This window comes from Cupressus sempervirens, chromosome 5, assembly GCF_028749045.1.
Source record: "Cupressus sempervirens isolate cs-2001-9-10 chromosome 5, ASM2874904v1, whole genome shotgun sequence".
In the NCBI taxonomy this organism is placed as follows: Eukaryota; Viridiplantae; Streptophyta; class Pinopsida; order Cupressales; family Cupressaceae; genus Cupressus; species Cupressus sempervirens.
The window spans coordinates 793,782,197-793,797,473 of NC_143122.1; positions in this window are offsets into that span (position 1 = coordinate 793,782,197).

Sequence of the window (15,277 nt, forward strand, 5' to 3'; positions counted from 1 at the left end):
TAGATTTCTTGCACTTATGCTTGCATTTTCATGATAGTTTACTATTGAGAGTTATTTCATTGCATTCTATTTACATAGTCATATCTTTAGAATACTTTGAATTTGGCTTATTCATAACCATTTCTTGAAGGTATTCTACACTCATTTTAGTTAGATTCATATCTCATCTTGCATTGCATTTCAAACTCTTTGGAATTCAAATTGTTGTGTTTGGGAGAGCACACTCACATCCCTCCAACTAGAGCACACCAACAAGGTTCATATTGGGTGCCCTTGTTGAGCTGCTTTGAGGTTGCATGGGAATCATATTTGTCAGTTGTTTAGGTTAGTAAAATACAAGTTGTTTAGTTGTTTCATTTCTTGAATCTTTCTTATATGAACATGTACAACTAACTTTTCCTTGTCTGAGCATGCTCTCGATAGGTAGGATTTTCACGTATACACCTATAACCCATTGAAATTCATGTCAACTCCAAATGCGACATAGCAATATCATGAAGTATCCAACAAATGATCAATGAACTCAATACAAAGAAACTAAACCAAGATCAATATCAAAGTTCCAACCATGGACTCAAGAACATAAATGTGACAAAATGATCTAACTATATCAACCAAAGAGATGACATGTTCCATATAGACATACCATAAAATGTCAAAACTCTAAACGTGTATCAAGATTATACCATAACATAATAGTGAAACCATCCTAACGCCAAGGATAACATGTCAAATGAAATCATAAACCACACCTTTACCAAGAATCCCATGAGTTCTCAAGATGCAACTATCACCACAAAACATGAAGATAACCACTACCAAGTGCACCATGCAAATATCAAATATGAGCTTCTATAAAAACAAGATCTAAGACATCCTCCAATACCTACAAAAACTCAATAAATATATTAATGTCAATAAATCTCACTCAACTATGGTACCAAATCACATGTGGCAATATAACATCAATCTCCTACATGAAGATCTTATAGGTATAGACACACACAACCAAAGTGTTAGTAACAAGTGAAACCAAGATCTCTAAACCAAGAAGTTATGAAAAAACAAGGAACCAACCATGCATCATCACTTTCATAAGCTCTCACTGAACCATGTATCTAAGCTATCCATAACATCATCATGGAAACCATCCTATAACCATGTGAATAAATCAAGTCACCAAACCATTGAAGAATGGAAAGTGCACATCATGAGCTCCTCAAAAGAACTTAGGTAAGTATGATCCTTCGTGAAGAAGATATCTTGCCATAATCAAATTAGTAATCCAAACTAATGAACATCAATGAAGTACATGTGAATAATCTAATCATGTCATGAAAAAATATATGACACTATGATCATATCCATGAATTGACTATCTAACTCTCAAAGTGTCCAATTTGTAAACATAAAATATCCACCCATAATCCTCTATCATGATTCTGCCTAGTGACAACATCTCATCCCCTCTACATGAAGATGAATTAGAAAATCATGTGAGTAAGGACATATAAAACTCAAATCCAAGCCACCAATCTAAATATGCATCAATACTAAAAGATCAATGGGAAAAGATAACCCATATCCAAGCCACAAATGCAACCTATAAGTATAGACTTCTTACATAACTACGCAACTTGTAGACCCAACAATGCATCATACATATCTAAACCAAATATTGATAACCATGTCAACAAGAGACCAATCTAAAATACATCCTGAGTATATAATGACATCAAATCCCAAATCTCCAAAACATACACCATGTCATAAGCTCACGATGTTACCATGGTCAATTTAAATCATAAATTGTTCATATCAATATATCGCCAAATAAAATGTACTGAACTTGTACCAAATATGAACCACTCTATAGATCTCTCCAGGAACTTTTTGTTAACTATTTGAAGTCCAAAATATGATAATACATGCCCAAGTTATGCCCAAAATTGTAAAATAAAAAATATTTGGCTTCCAGGCTCATAAACATGACCAAATTTGAAAATAACATAATCAAACGTACACAATTGTCTAGCTCTCTGAGTCAACCTTCCAATGATTATAAGAAGTTTGAAATGTGACATCCTCGATGAAATTTATGGCCATTTGAACAAGACAATATATTTTCTTATATAAACTATTTTAAATAATTATTTTGAGGAAAAATTCCAATGAGATTAACTTTGATGGCTGTCACAACCCACAACTATTTTTTATTTATTTTTACATTTTCTCTCAAGATGGTGAAAGTAGGAAAAATTATATATCAAAATTCAAATAAAGGTCAACTTAGATCTAGTGGTTGTTTTTTTTTTTTTTTTTGTAGAAAGTCATTTATGCAAGATCCCTACTAAAAACCTCATTTAAATGAAACATCCAAAAAAACCTTTTGACCAACAATTTCACATGCTCAAAATCTACCAACAACCCATCATAACAACAAACCTAAAACTCTCATATCTGCAGTAACAACCTACAAAACTCATTAATGCACTTTGTTTCATTCTATCATGCATTCCCATGGATTCAATCTAGGGTTACAACAACAAAACTATAGCTCTAATATCACTTGTTAGGAAACTTGCAATCAAATAGAAATGACATTGTTTCTATGGAGGCATCTACATGTCGCACACCCATTTAAGTGTTCCTAGGTGCAATATTACATAATAAAATAAAATAATACAAGATAAACAATATTATGCAATGTGTGCACAACACATATCTCAACAAATTTGACATTTTCCTTGTGTTTTTTTTAGCAATATTTTTCATGGTCATTGTTTTCCTCATCTTTATGATTTAAGAGTTAAGGCATGATTATTGGGAGCCATGATAAAAGATGGGTAATGTTAGGAATAGAATGTATGGAAATAAGAGGAGTGGAGAAATTAAATGCTCTAAAGCTAAAAGATTAGGAGTGTATATGTAATAATAGTTGGCCCAGGGAAGCAAGATAGATAGATATTAACTTTGATGAGAGTTGGAAAAGGAATAAAGCACAATAATACAAGTGAATAAGGATAAGGGATTTGAGTTTACTATTTGATTGAGTTCTTAGAGGTGGTAATTGTGTTTGGTGATTTTGGAGTTGTTTATTTATTTTTTAGGTTTTAAAGTTTTTGAAAATAAGTAACGTGTCAAAAAGTTTAGGCTCATCAAAATGTAACTAAAAATAAAACATCCAATAAGTTGTTTTTCATTTGCTCATTTATCTAAGAAATCACATGAAATAAAGTACTTAAAATATTTAAATATATTTTAGACAAACAAATAAAGGGTCAAGATTAAACTAGCACAATATATATAAATTATAAGGAATATAAGAGGTGACAAGTGACATGTTTTGTCTTTTTATCTCTTTGTCATTGTGTTATTTGTTAAATGGTGGTGGATGTAGACTACATTGTCAAGTTGAGATCATGTTTTAATGTAAACTCTCACCATTCCGTTAAACTAAATTACACATTTCTTTGTTGGCATCTATATATTAGTGCTTTAGGTGATAAACTACTATCTTATATTGGTGTGGAGTCTATAAACAAAGCCTTGTGCATGTCAAAATCCTTAGGTCTTAGTACAATACACATAAGTGCTCAAGATGAGAAAAATTGGTGCTATTACACATTTAATAGTCCACCTTAGTTAAAACCCTAGTTTGATCCAACATATCTAATATGAATAAGTATTGGAATGTGATGTCTAATTAGAAGTACACATGATTATAGTCATGGATGTAGGGACACTTGCAATAATAGAGGAAAACCAAATGTTAAAGTAATAAAGAACGACCTAGATGACTTACAATAATAACTATGTGATTTGAGCTTCTGTTTTTAACTACACGTTCTTTTTTACATAATTATGGACTACGAAAAATCTTAGTTTTCAATAATAACTATGTTCAAGGGTTCCAAGGTGAAGTTGGATAAGTGTTAAACATGTTTGCTGGCGACCATTTTTGACAGATGCTACTTTAGTATTCATAGGATTGTTGGAAGCAAAACAGAACTTACGAGAAATACAAATGTAAATATAAAAGTGAGAAACTAAAAAAATTGAGCTTGTGAAATATAATCACATAATCTTAACCAAAAAAGAAACATATAAGACAATATTTTATAATTTGTATATTAAATTATACAACAAAAAAGATTAATAATATTATTTTTTTAAATAACAAGAAATATACTGTTTATAATAAAATTTAAAATATATAATTGTAAATCTTGAGATAAGATATTACCCAAGCTTCTACTCCTTAATGATACCATATTTGAAGGTCACACAATTTAACATTATACAAAAGCTTTTCTATTCAAATTAATTATTGAAGAAACAATAAATCTATCGTCTCCATGGTAAGTTCATGAAGGCTTGCGAATTGGGAGCAGCAGGTACGGTTTCAGTCACAGTAAATGGGTGTTTTCGACGGTTTTCCATGCATTCTGCCGCGTGGCCAATTAGTACCAAACGCTTCTCCAGGGTAAAGTCATGCGTTGGGTTTACTCACTAGGACTAGGGTTACATGGAGGCTTATAAATCGGGAAGAGGGGCTACGTTTCATTGTCCAGTAAATGGGTGATTTGATTTGCAGAGCATCTAACCTTAGTGAAGTAGCAGCAATGGACGAAGTGGAAACCCTTCTCTGGACTGCCTTTTTCAGAGTAGTCTTTCCAGTTCCGTCTATTCTTGCTGATTCATTAAGACGGCAGAATATGATTTTTGCATCTGAAAGTCGCTGAGAGTTTATTAGGGTTTTGCTGCTTTGTTTAAATGATTCAAAATAAATATTCGTTATGAGGTTTTTTTTCTGATGAAGTTAAGGAGTCAATTTCAATGTCTTGGAAAAATTGGATGTTAGGGTAAATATGCCTGAATGTGACGACTTCCTGGGCCATTACATTGTTGCCCTGTTTTCAACCGATGCATCCTCTGTTTTCTCCAGATAATATTCACACCATATTAGAATTTGGAATGGCTCTGGTAATCAAACTTAAAGTAGAATTTTCTTAAGAACAAGAAGATCTGTTATTGTTTTAGATGTCAGAATGGTGGGTGTTTTTTTATCTTTGGCCTAACATATCATTACAGCTACATTTGTCATTGTTTTTATTTTTAAAGCTAGTTTGCAGACACCTAAAAACATTGTACATGCGGTGCACTTAGTAATTTCTGTGTTTTTTCTGCTTACCATAACATTAGAGCCATACTAAATAGTGTTTTTGTCTGTGAAGTAGGTTTTCGGTCACCTAAAACATTGTATTAGGTAAAGTAGGTTTTCAGTCTTGGTCTGTATGTGTCACTATCTCACCATTCTTGGGTTGTCCCATCTTGATGATGGATGATTCGAAATGTTGATGCTAAAAAATATACGCAATCAAATCTAGAAACAAAATTTACATTGTGAAAATCTGATAAGATTAATTGTATTAGATGTGTAAAGAAATTTTAAGGGTACAGAAAAGCCAAGCACATGGTAGTTGGTACAGAAGAAAGACGCAGTAACTTTGATATACTGATGATTATGGGCCCTTCAAGATATGTTGTATCAATGGTGTATGCAGCCATATGACAGAGCAACAGTTCTCCATAGAAGCAGAGCTGGCATACACTGTTTATAAATGGGGCACCAATTGACATTAGTCAAAACAATGTTCAGATGACTCCTTAGAGATAGTTGTTTCTGATTGTTTGTGGAGATGTATATTTTACCAGATTTACCTACAGAGTGTTAATGATTTAGCAATTGAAAATTTATCCTAGAAAGGAGATTTGATGGCACAACCCGTTTTCTCATATAGCGAATAAATGGGTATTCTAAATAAAAGAATCAGTTACAAATATGCTAATAGTTGCATACAAATTCCCTATGTGTAGTTGCCTGGCGTTGAACTGTTCGAAATTGTGAGATTTACTGAGAGGAGTTCAAATTCGGTAACAGTTTTTTTGCTCGCTCGAAGGATGATTGGATCAGAGGCTATGGATGGCCCTTCCTCTGCTGACCAGAAAGACGTCCTAGACGTAGGCTTTTCTTGTGGATCTGACAGGCAAGACCATTACTCTACAAGTTGAGAGCTTAAGACTCGAGTTGTTGATGTGAACTTCCATGGTTTTCCTGTAGTCTTTTTTTATTATTTTATTTTGAACTTGGGTTATTTTAAAAATGAAATTGAGGTTGGAAAAATAAGTTAATTTTGACCATTTAATCTAGAAATCAAGTCTTAGTCTGCGATGTTGAATCGTGTGAAACTAAAATTTGTCATCGAAACTTTAAGCTGTGTGAAAAGATTGTTTTTTAAAACTATGGATTATATCTTTATGTGTGCAACTCGCATAGAAGTTGTCTAATTGAAGAAGCGTTCAATATTTGTTTGAATATTTTCACTTCATGTTGATTGGAAAAGAAAATGAAAATGTATGTGTTAAGATTGTGGTGGAGTTTTTTTAACCATTTAAGAGATATTTTGTTGCCTGAGGATTCATGAAACCTTGTGAAATTGTGGTGAAATAGAATCATTTGTTGTGCACTATTTCTATTCATGTTCAGGTTTCTCTATTATCCTCTTCAAATAGCTCATTTTCAATTTGCTTCTATTTAGATTGATTGTTCCAACTCATTTGGTTTCTATTTTGCCTATATTAAGATTGATTGTTCCAACCAAAGTCCACAATTTTGTTGTGAGTCAGACGAATTTGGCGAGTTGGCGAGATGGATCAATCCAGTCAAGTTATGCCAACTCACCAATTTGGCTTGCTAAGTTTTGGGGCATCCAACTCAGCGAGTTGACACAATTCACCTAACTTGTCAGGTCCGAGCATGCACAACTCAAGGTGTGAGCATACATTTGCAAGTTTAGTCTACAATTCAACACTTGGCTTAGGGGGCAGGGGATTTATACAAATATAAAATTTAAGTTTTCCTTTTGTTACACCCCAAAAAAAATACTATCCTTTATATATATATATATATATATATATATATATATATATATATATATATATATATATATATATATATATATATATATATATATATATATATATATATATATATATATGATGTCTAACTACTGCTATCACTTAATCTAATTTTTAAGTTACACACAGATTCCTTTCAGCTACCAATGGTTGTTACAATTACATTCATTTTTTTTTAACACAAGCTAACTTATTGACTCTATTTGCATTTTCCTTTAAGTTGGAACTACAAGTTAATCTCATTCCCTAGAACTTATATAATCTTTTCATTCCCTAGAACTTATATAATCTTTTCACTGTATCTTGGTCAAAATGTAAAATAGAAAACAACAATCCTATTACATGCATTGAGGAGAAAAGAAACCATAATCCTTACTAATACAATTTATGAAGAGAATACAATTGCAACTAAATTTTATATGATTCATGTATATAGAAATTGCACCACAAGTTGCATTTAAGCTATTATGTGATAAAATGTCATATCCTACTAATCTTTCTTCCTACAACAATCCTTATAACAATAGGTTGAAATGTTATAGTCCTTTTTGAAGGGAAATCACAATAAGCTTTTTACATAATTTACATATCCCCAGGGGTTACAATAAAGTCAACTGAACAGAAAAAGAAATTCAGCTTTCTCCCAACCATGCACATGTACCAAATCATGCAAAAACACTACAAAAACTAACCATGGAGGCTCAACTCCCAACCATAGACCTCTTATGAGACCACCCGCGAGCTGGAGAACCTTAGCTAGGTGGGGAAACACATACATTGCAGTCATTCACATATACATATTTATACAACATATTTTACACTATATTCACAATGTCACATCACAATACAACACTTCCAACCTAGGCTTGAACTTAGGATTACTATTGATCCATTTCAAAGGGTGAAGGTGGAAACAAACAAGTGGGGAGAATCCACATTGCAAATAACAACACATGCCTTCACAAGGTTGCACATACACCTTATGACCCCCAAGCAAATGTGGTATATGGGGCCCATAACACCCATATGGCATCCCTCTCCTTTACAAGGAGAGACTCTCCACCCAAATGCATTCCCCATACACTCTTCACCCAACAAGGTTCTCTTCCCTCCTAGGGTGAGGCTTACCTTGAAAACTCCCATGCATAAGAAAAATCAAGAAAAGCTCGAGAAACTCACATGAACACATAGACACTTGCACACACAAAAACACATCACAAAGCACATTTACAAGACATAAAATGTCTGCACTACTCAAAAGAATGAAACAAATCATGAACAACATTTCACATAACATAGATCCACAAGATATGGGTACCAACCTTATCTCCAAGCTTGCACAAGGTTGGTTTGAGCTCCCACTTTCCTAACCAAACTTCCTCCTTCCTTAAAATTATTCCACCCTTAGTCAAATTCTCAAGATGCCTAGCTTCTACAATTCCAGTAGTGATCTCCAAAATTAGAGAGTGGGCATTGACCGACCACTTTCTCCAAAAATCCTCTAAGAAGGCTCCCAACCACTCTCACCTACCACCCATCATGAGGTATATTTACTTGATTTGATAAAAGACCCATTTTTCTATTGCTTAGGTCGTCACTCTCTTCTAAAGTATTTTTGAAAGGTCATAATTGGGTTTTGGGAAGCTCAAATGGCCTATAATTACCCCCCTAACCCATAGTACACCCATGGGGCAAGTTATTTTAAGCCTAAACTACCCCTTAGAGTCACTTTTTACCCTCCAAAAGCCCAACAAGAGTTAACCTATCAAATTGGGTGATGGGGAAAGTCTTCTTGGCTCTCTAAACAATAAATCTCACCTAGGTTTCCTACATGGTTACTCTAAAGTCATCTTGCCTACCCACCTCACTTGGCATGCCACATCACAACACGTGTCAGTTGACACCACATTAATCACATCACTTTTACAACACTAGGCATGCCAACATGGATAATCACAATTACATTTAACAAATTATAGGATTCACTCAAACACAATTTTTACAAATAGAAATACAATTTCAGTTAGGTTGTGTCCCTCCTTAGGGTCAACCTTGGCTTCACAAGGGTACCAAAACAAATCACCTAGCAAGGGTTCTCCATATGTCTATGGTTATACTACCTACACCCTTATGCAAAATATTAGTAGTCCAATATGAGGTAAATGTAAAATCAAAGTACATGGAAACATAAACATTAAACTCATAAATCTCAATATCCATGATAAAATAACAAATATGTAAACTTGTATTTGTAACATCTCAAGATAAAGCCACATGACTTAACATCACATATTTCACATTCATTGGTATTCTCTAATCTATATTGCAAAATGTAATACACCATGATCATTTCTACTTATTCAAATTTATAGAGTCAAATCACATACACTAATATAGGAACCCAAATGTAAAATGCAAAATTTTGATTTCTTTCAATTAATAATCATGGCATATGTATCATAAGACAAAATATGTAAGCACGTCCTAGGATGATGGATAACATCATATGAGATCATCACATAGTCAGAATAGTTACACTTCAAATATTCAATTATCATCAAGAGGCAAGGCATAATAGAATCAGATGCATAAAGCATAAAAATGCTTAAGTTGACAAGTCAATATGTATGCATAATGATGTCAATGTAAGTTCGACAAAAAATTATTGGATGAAAGAGCTACATTCTATGTTGCTGATTTAGTTTAAATCATAATACTAACATAGTAATTAATGTCATATGATAATCTTGCCATTGAAACACTTCCTAATCTAACACCAATTTTATCCATAATTCCTAAGGATTCTTCGGAAGGTAAAGACTGAATAATTCTACCATAATAACCATATAAGACAAACATCCTCGAACAAAACATGATATAACATAAAGTCATCAATAAGGAGTATGCACTTGTAAAAAGGACCTATCAAACCTTTGATCATTAACCTATCTAGAAACATATAAATCTAATATTATCAAATAGGAGCTCTAATCATGAAATAAATGAGAAGCTAAATCCACCACAAAAAGGTTCCCACCACCTTCAATCAATGATATAATGTAATCCTATAAACTCCTCTTAACAATATCCCTTCTAACATGCACTACCTCAATCTCCCACATGGATAAGTAATATTTGATTCACACAATATTCCAAGGAAAGCCATAACTTATCTCTCAATGAAATATCACAAATCGCATAATTGACCCTCTAACAGAGGAGACACTCATATGGCTAGGGTTTTATTAGGTGTGTAAGAGAAGGGATCTTACACTTTCTTATACTTGATGTTATATTTGTATAAATATTGTGAGGATGTTTTAGATATGTTTAAGCTTCATAGGAGTTAAGATGCAAAATCTAGATTTTGGGTTTTCTAAAAAATCCCAAACTCACCCAAATTCTAAGATTTGACATGCCTTCAACACTCTGACCCCCCATAATCTATCCTATATTTCTAAGGTCAAATTAAAGCTAGAACAAGGATTGTCTAAAGGTATAAGTTTTTAACTCATTTCATCCAAAATCCCTTTGGTTTCAATTTCATACTCGTGTCAAACCTAGCTATAATTTACGATTTACATATATGATGGATTTATCATTTATGTTACTTTTTTTATGTATGTGATGACAAATTAGCTTCTATTTGATGATGTTATAGTATCTTTAATTTATTATCAATAAAGGGTGCATGAAAGAAGTTGTAAATCATTAAAAGTCTCTAATTTTCAAGGATTTTACATTTTATCGAATTGAAATCAAGTAATAGATGAGTTATGAGTCAAGTAATCTTTTCCAAGTTTGAGTTTGGGCACTATAATTCCAACTCGTTCAGTTTCAAAATGCCTCTTCAAATTGCATCTCATCATTTCTACAGTAACTTTTTTTGAATTTGTGTAGTTGTCTTTATTTGGTTCTTTGAATAGCTCATTTTTTATTTGCCTAGTTGCCTCTATTCACCTATTTAAATAGCTCATTTTGAATTTTCTCTATTTATGTTGATTGTTCCAACTTGTTCAGTCTCAATTTGCCTCTTCAAATAGCAACACATCATTTGTTGTGGCCTTTTAGTTTCAACCCATTTATTTTTATTTGACTCTATTTGCCTATACAAATTCATTTAGATTGATTTTTCCAACTCATTGGATTTTAATGTCTCCTAAAAAATCAAGCTTCTTCAAATAGTACATTTAGATTGAGCATTCAATTTCAAATTGCCTCTTTAAATAGCTTGTTAAGATTGATTGTTCCAATTGATGCGGTTTGCCTCTTCAAAAAACTCATTAGTTTAGATTGATAGTTTCAATGTCATCATTAGTTTATTTTATTTGTATCTTTAAAGCTTAATTTTCCTCTTTCAATAGTTCATTTAGATTAAGCGTTCAATTTCAATTTGCCTCTTTAAATAGCTTGTTTACATTGATTGTTCCAACTGATTCAATTTTCCTCTTCAAACAACTTATTCATTTAGATTGATTGTTTGAATATCATCATTCACTTATCTCAATTAAATTGATTATTTAAATATCAATATTTTTGTAGCTCTTTAAAATGATTGTTTCAACTCATTCAATTGCAATCTACCCTAGATTTTTTTTTTTTTGAGTATCACCATTTGTTGTGAACTCTTGCCTTTCAGTTTCAACCCATTCAGTCACATTTTCCCCTTTAATTGATTGTTTGAATATCATCATTTTCTTAGCTCATGTAGATTGATTATTTCAACTCATTCAATTTCAATTTTTTCTTTGAATAACTTATCTAGGTTGATTTTTCAAATATCATCATTTGTTGTGCACTCTTGTCATTCAACTTCAACTCATTCAGTTTCAATTTGTCTCTTCAAACAATTCATTTACCATTAAATTATTCACCCATTCATTTTCAATTTGCATTTTTAATTGTTCATCCACCTTTAAATTGTCCAATTTGTTATCATATATAATATGAAGTGTTTCTCTTTAAATTATTTGAATTATTTTCATATAATATATGAATATCCCTTCATTCTTTAAAAAAAAAAAACTAGAATTCTAAATTTTGTGTACTTGTCTAAATGATTGATCATGTCAGGGTGAGATATGTTGTCAAAAGGTGAGATATGGATGCTTTTTCTTAAAATATACTTTACAAATACTTTGAATTTGGCCTATTAAATTTTACTTCTTCCCTTCATTTCATAAAGAAAAGCTCACCTTTGAATTGTTTAAATTATTTTCATATGGTATATCCCTTCATTCTAGAAAGAAAAATCAACTAGAAGTATGAAGTTTGAGTGTCAATCTAAATGACTAATCATGCCAGGGTGAGATATGGTTGTCTAATGGTGAAATATGGATGCCATAATTTACAAATGCTATATGTTTTTCCTTAGAGTTTCTTGGCTCCTATCAAAAGCACTATTGGGGTGAAATAGGGTTGCCCTCTTTCCCCCACACTGTTTTGCATTTATATTGATAAGCTCAAGACCTTCCTTAGAGAGTCTTCACTCCTAGGTGATGTTTACTACTTACACTAGGTTTTGATCTCCATTCTCCTATATGCTGACAATGTGGTCCTTCTAGCATCTTCTCCTGAGAGTCTTCAGACGCTACTAGATGGTCAGGGCTCCTTCTATGACTTACAACAACTGACTATGAACCTGAGTAAGACTCAGGTTATGGTATTAAACCTTCTCAAGAGCTTTGATCTACACTTTTATTTTTAGGGACAGGAGATTGAGATCACCTCTTCTTACACATACCTCGGTGTCAAGTTTTCGAGACATCGCTTCAGTATGAGACTGGCCATCCAACCTAGAGTTAACAAGGGGATGTTCTCCCTTGCTATGCTAGAGAGACAATGCTTCAGACATCACTTCCAGGATATGATGTCCAAGTTGTCCCTCCTAGACTCCTTGGTTAGACTGATAATACGTTATGACGTAGTGGTTTGGGGATTGTCTCTTCTCGACTTAGATTGGGCCTCTATTGAGCATGTTCAGACTCTACTTCTTAGACACATTATCAAATGTCATAGATTCATTCCCCATGACATTATTTTGGCAAAATTTGGAGCTCATCCTTTTAGACTAGGTGTCATTTTTTATTATCTAGTTTGGTCTTTTCACCATCTCTGTGGCTTTGCGAACTCAACGGTTGGTCGTCACTGACATTCTTACTTGGCATATTGCTCTTGTGTTGCCATTGTTGCCTTGGATCCCTCCCCTAGAGGTTGATGTTGGTATGCTCAAGCAACCTCTTTGTTGAGCTCAATAGGGATTGACCACCTCCCTTCCTTCCAGTTTCCATTGGATGCTCCTGCTCACCTCCTCCCATCACCAAAGGAGCTGAATGGGCATGTCAGGACATATATTTATAGAAAGTAAATCACCATGACCTAGAGTAACCCAGCAAGGGGGTTACGTCCTAAGATGGCCTTTTATCTTGAGCACTTCTTGGTTATCATTGATGGGGTTATTACACGACCTAACTACTTATCACGATATTGGTTTCATGCCTTACACATCTCCCTTGGATCTTTCAAAGTTGCCTCCCACCAGTTACAAATCTAGACTAATCATCATATGAGCAGAGAGGACTAGATCTATCGCTTATGCTCCTTATCAAAGGCTGAGACATAGACCCATTTCATCTTTCGTTGCCCATCCTACTATGAGATCAGAGGGAGGTTCTATTGCCTATTTAGAGAGTGTAGTTCCCTCACAACTTTCTTCATATATACGGATCAGAGATGCTTAACGCTCTATCTCAGGGAGGTGATGCAGTTATGGGACTCCACTTTGTAATGCTTGACCTTCCAGAAGGTCATGGATCAACCCCTCATCACCACCTTCTTCTTCTCCCCTTGTCTCTAACAAGGGGGCTGAAGCAGACCTCCAGTGCCAATAGTACCCCCATGGCTGGCCACTCTAGATCAATAAGACCCTACACCAGGTCTAGTACTACTACTACTCTTACTCATCAATGACACTACTCCCACAAATCACAACAATAGACCAGAGGTTCTTCGTGCCCAGATTCATCTCATTCAATGTTGGAGTTCTTTCAATAAAGGAAGGGTCCCTAGTTCTTGCCTCCTTGTTGGACCCTTTGTTGTTCTATTTTTTTTTGTTCTCACTTGCTCTTTCCTAGACACCGTTTGGTGTCTTGTAGTCTGTTGCTTCCTTGCTTGTATGCTCTCAATCCCTTAGACCCTTGGTGGTCTTTTCTTGGACATTAATATATATGTATTATCTTATCTTATCTTAGAATATGCTTTACAAATGCTCTTAATCTGGCCTATTAAATTTTACATCTTTGGTTCATTCTAGAGGGAAAAAGCAGGTAGAAGTCTGAGTACTAATCTAAATGACTGTTAAGGGGAGATCTGGTTGCAGAAAGGTGAGATATGGATGCCATTTTTTTACAAATGCTTTTCCCCCTTAGAATATGCTTTGCAAATGCTCTAAAAATTTAATTATTTTATCAATAGGTGAGGAACTCATCTCTCTAAAATTTTATTTCTTTTATCAATAGGTCAAGAATTCACCTCCTAGTTTGGGTATAGTTTGCACTCATTCTATTAGAGGTCTCCATGGAGTTAGGGAAACTAGGTATTTACACTCCTTGTATATTTTATTTAGCAGTCATATCATGATCTAGATTGAGATATATATGAGGTTCCCCAGCTGTACTAATTAGTTGCATGTATCTTGTACGATGTTTTCTAAAATTGGTTTGTTAATAAGAATGATCATGCTTTCGATTTTAAAGTTAACCCATGTGACCATATATAGAGAGATTGTGTTTCGAGTCAAGTTCGATTTCCATGTATTTCATTGTGAATTTATCTAGTCCAAATTAAAATGTAGATACTTTGATATTGCTTTTTTGGGATGTAGGAGAAATATCATTTCTAGATTTTGAATATATTTAAACTCATTTAGTTTCACTATGCTTTAGATTGATTTTTTTGAGTATCATCATATGTGGTGCACTTTTTCCTTTCAGTTTCAACCCATTCAATTTTAATTTACCCCTTTGATTGATTATTTTAATATCATTATTTTCTTAGCTCATTTAGCTTGATGTTTCTAGTCATCTAGTTTTAATTTTCCTTTTCAAATAGCTCACTTAGGTCGATTGTTCGAATATCATCATTTGTTGTGCACTCTTGCCATTCAATTTCAATTTTCCTCTTCAAATAGTTCTTTCACCTATTCAATTTAAATTTGCCTTTCCAAATGGTTTGTTCACCTTTAAATTGTCCATTTTTCTATCGTATAGAATATAAATAGTTTGCCTTTATATTATTC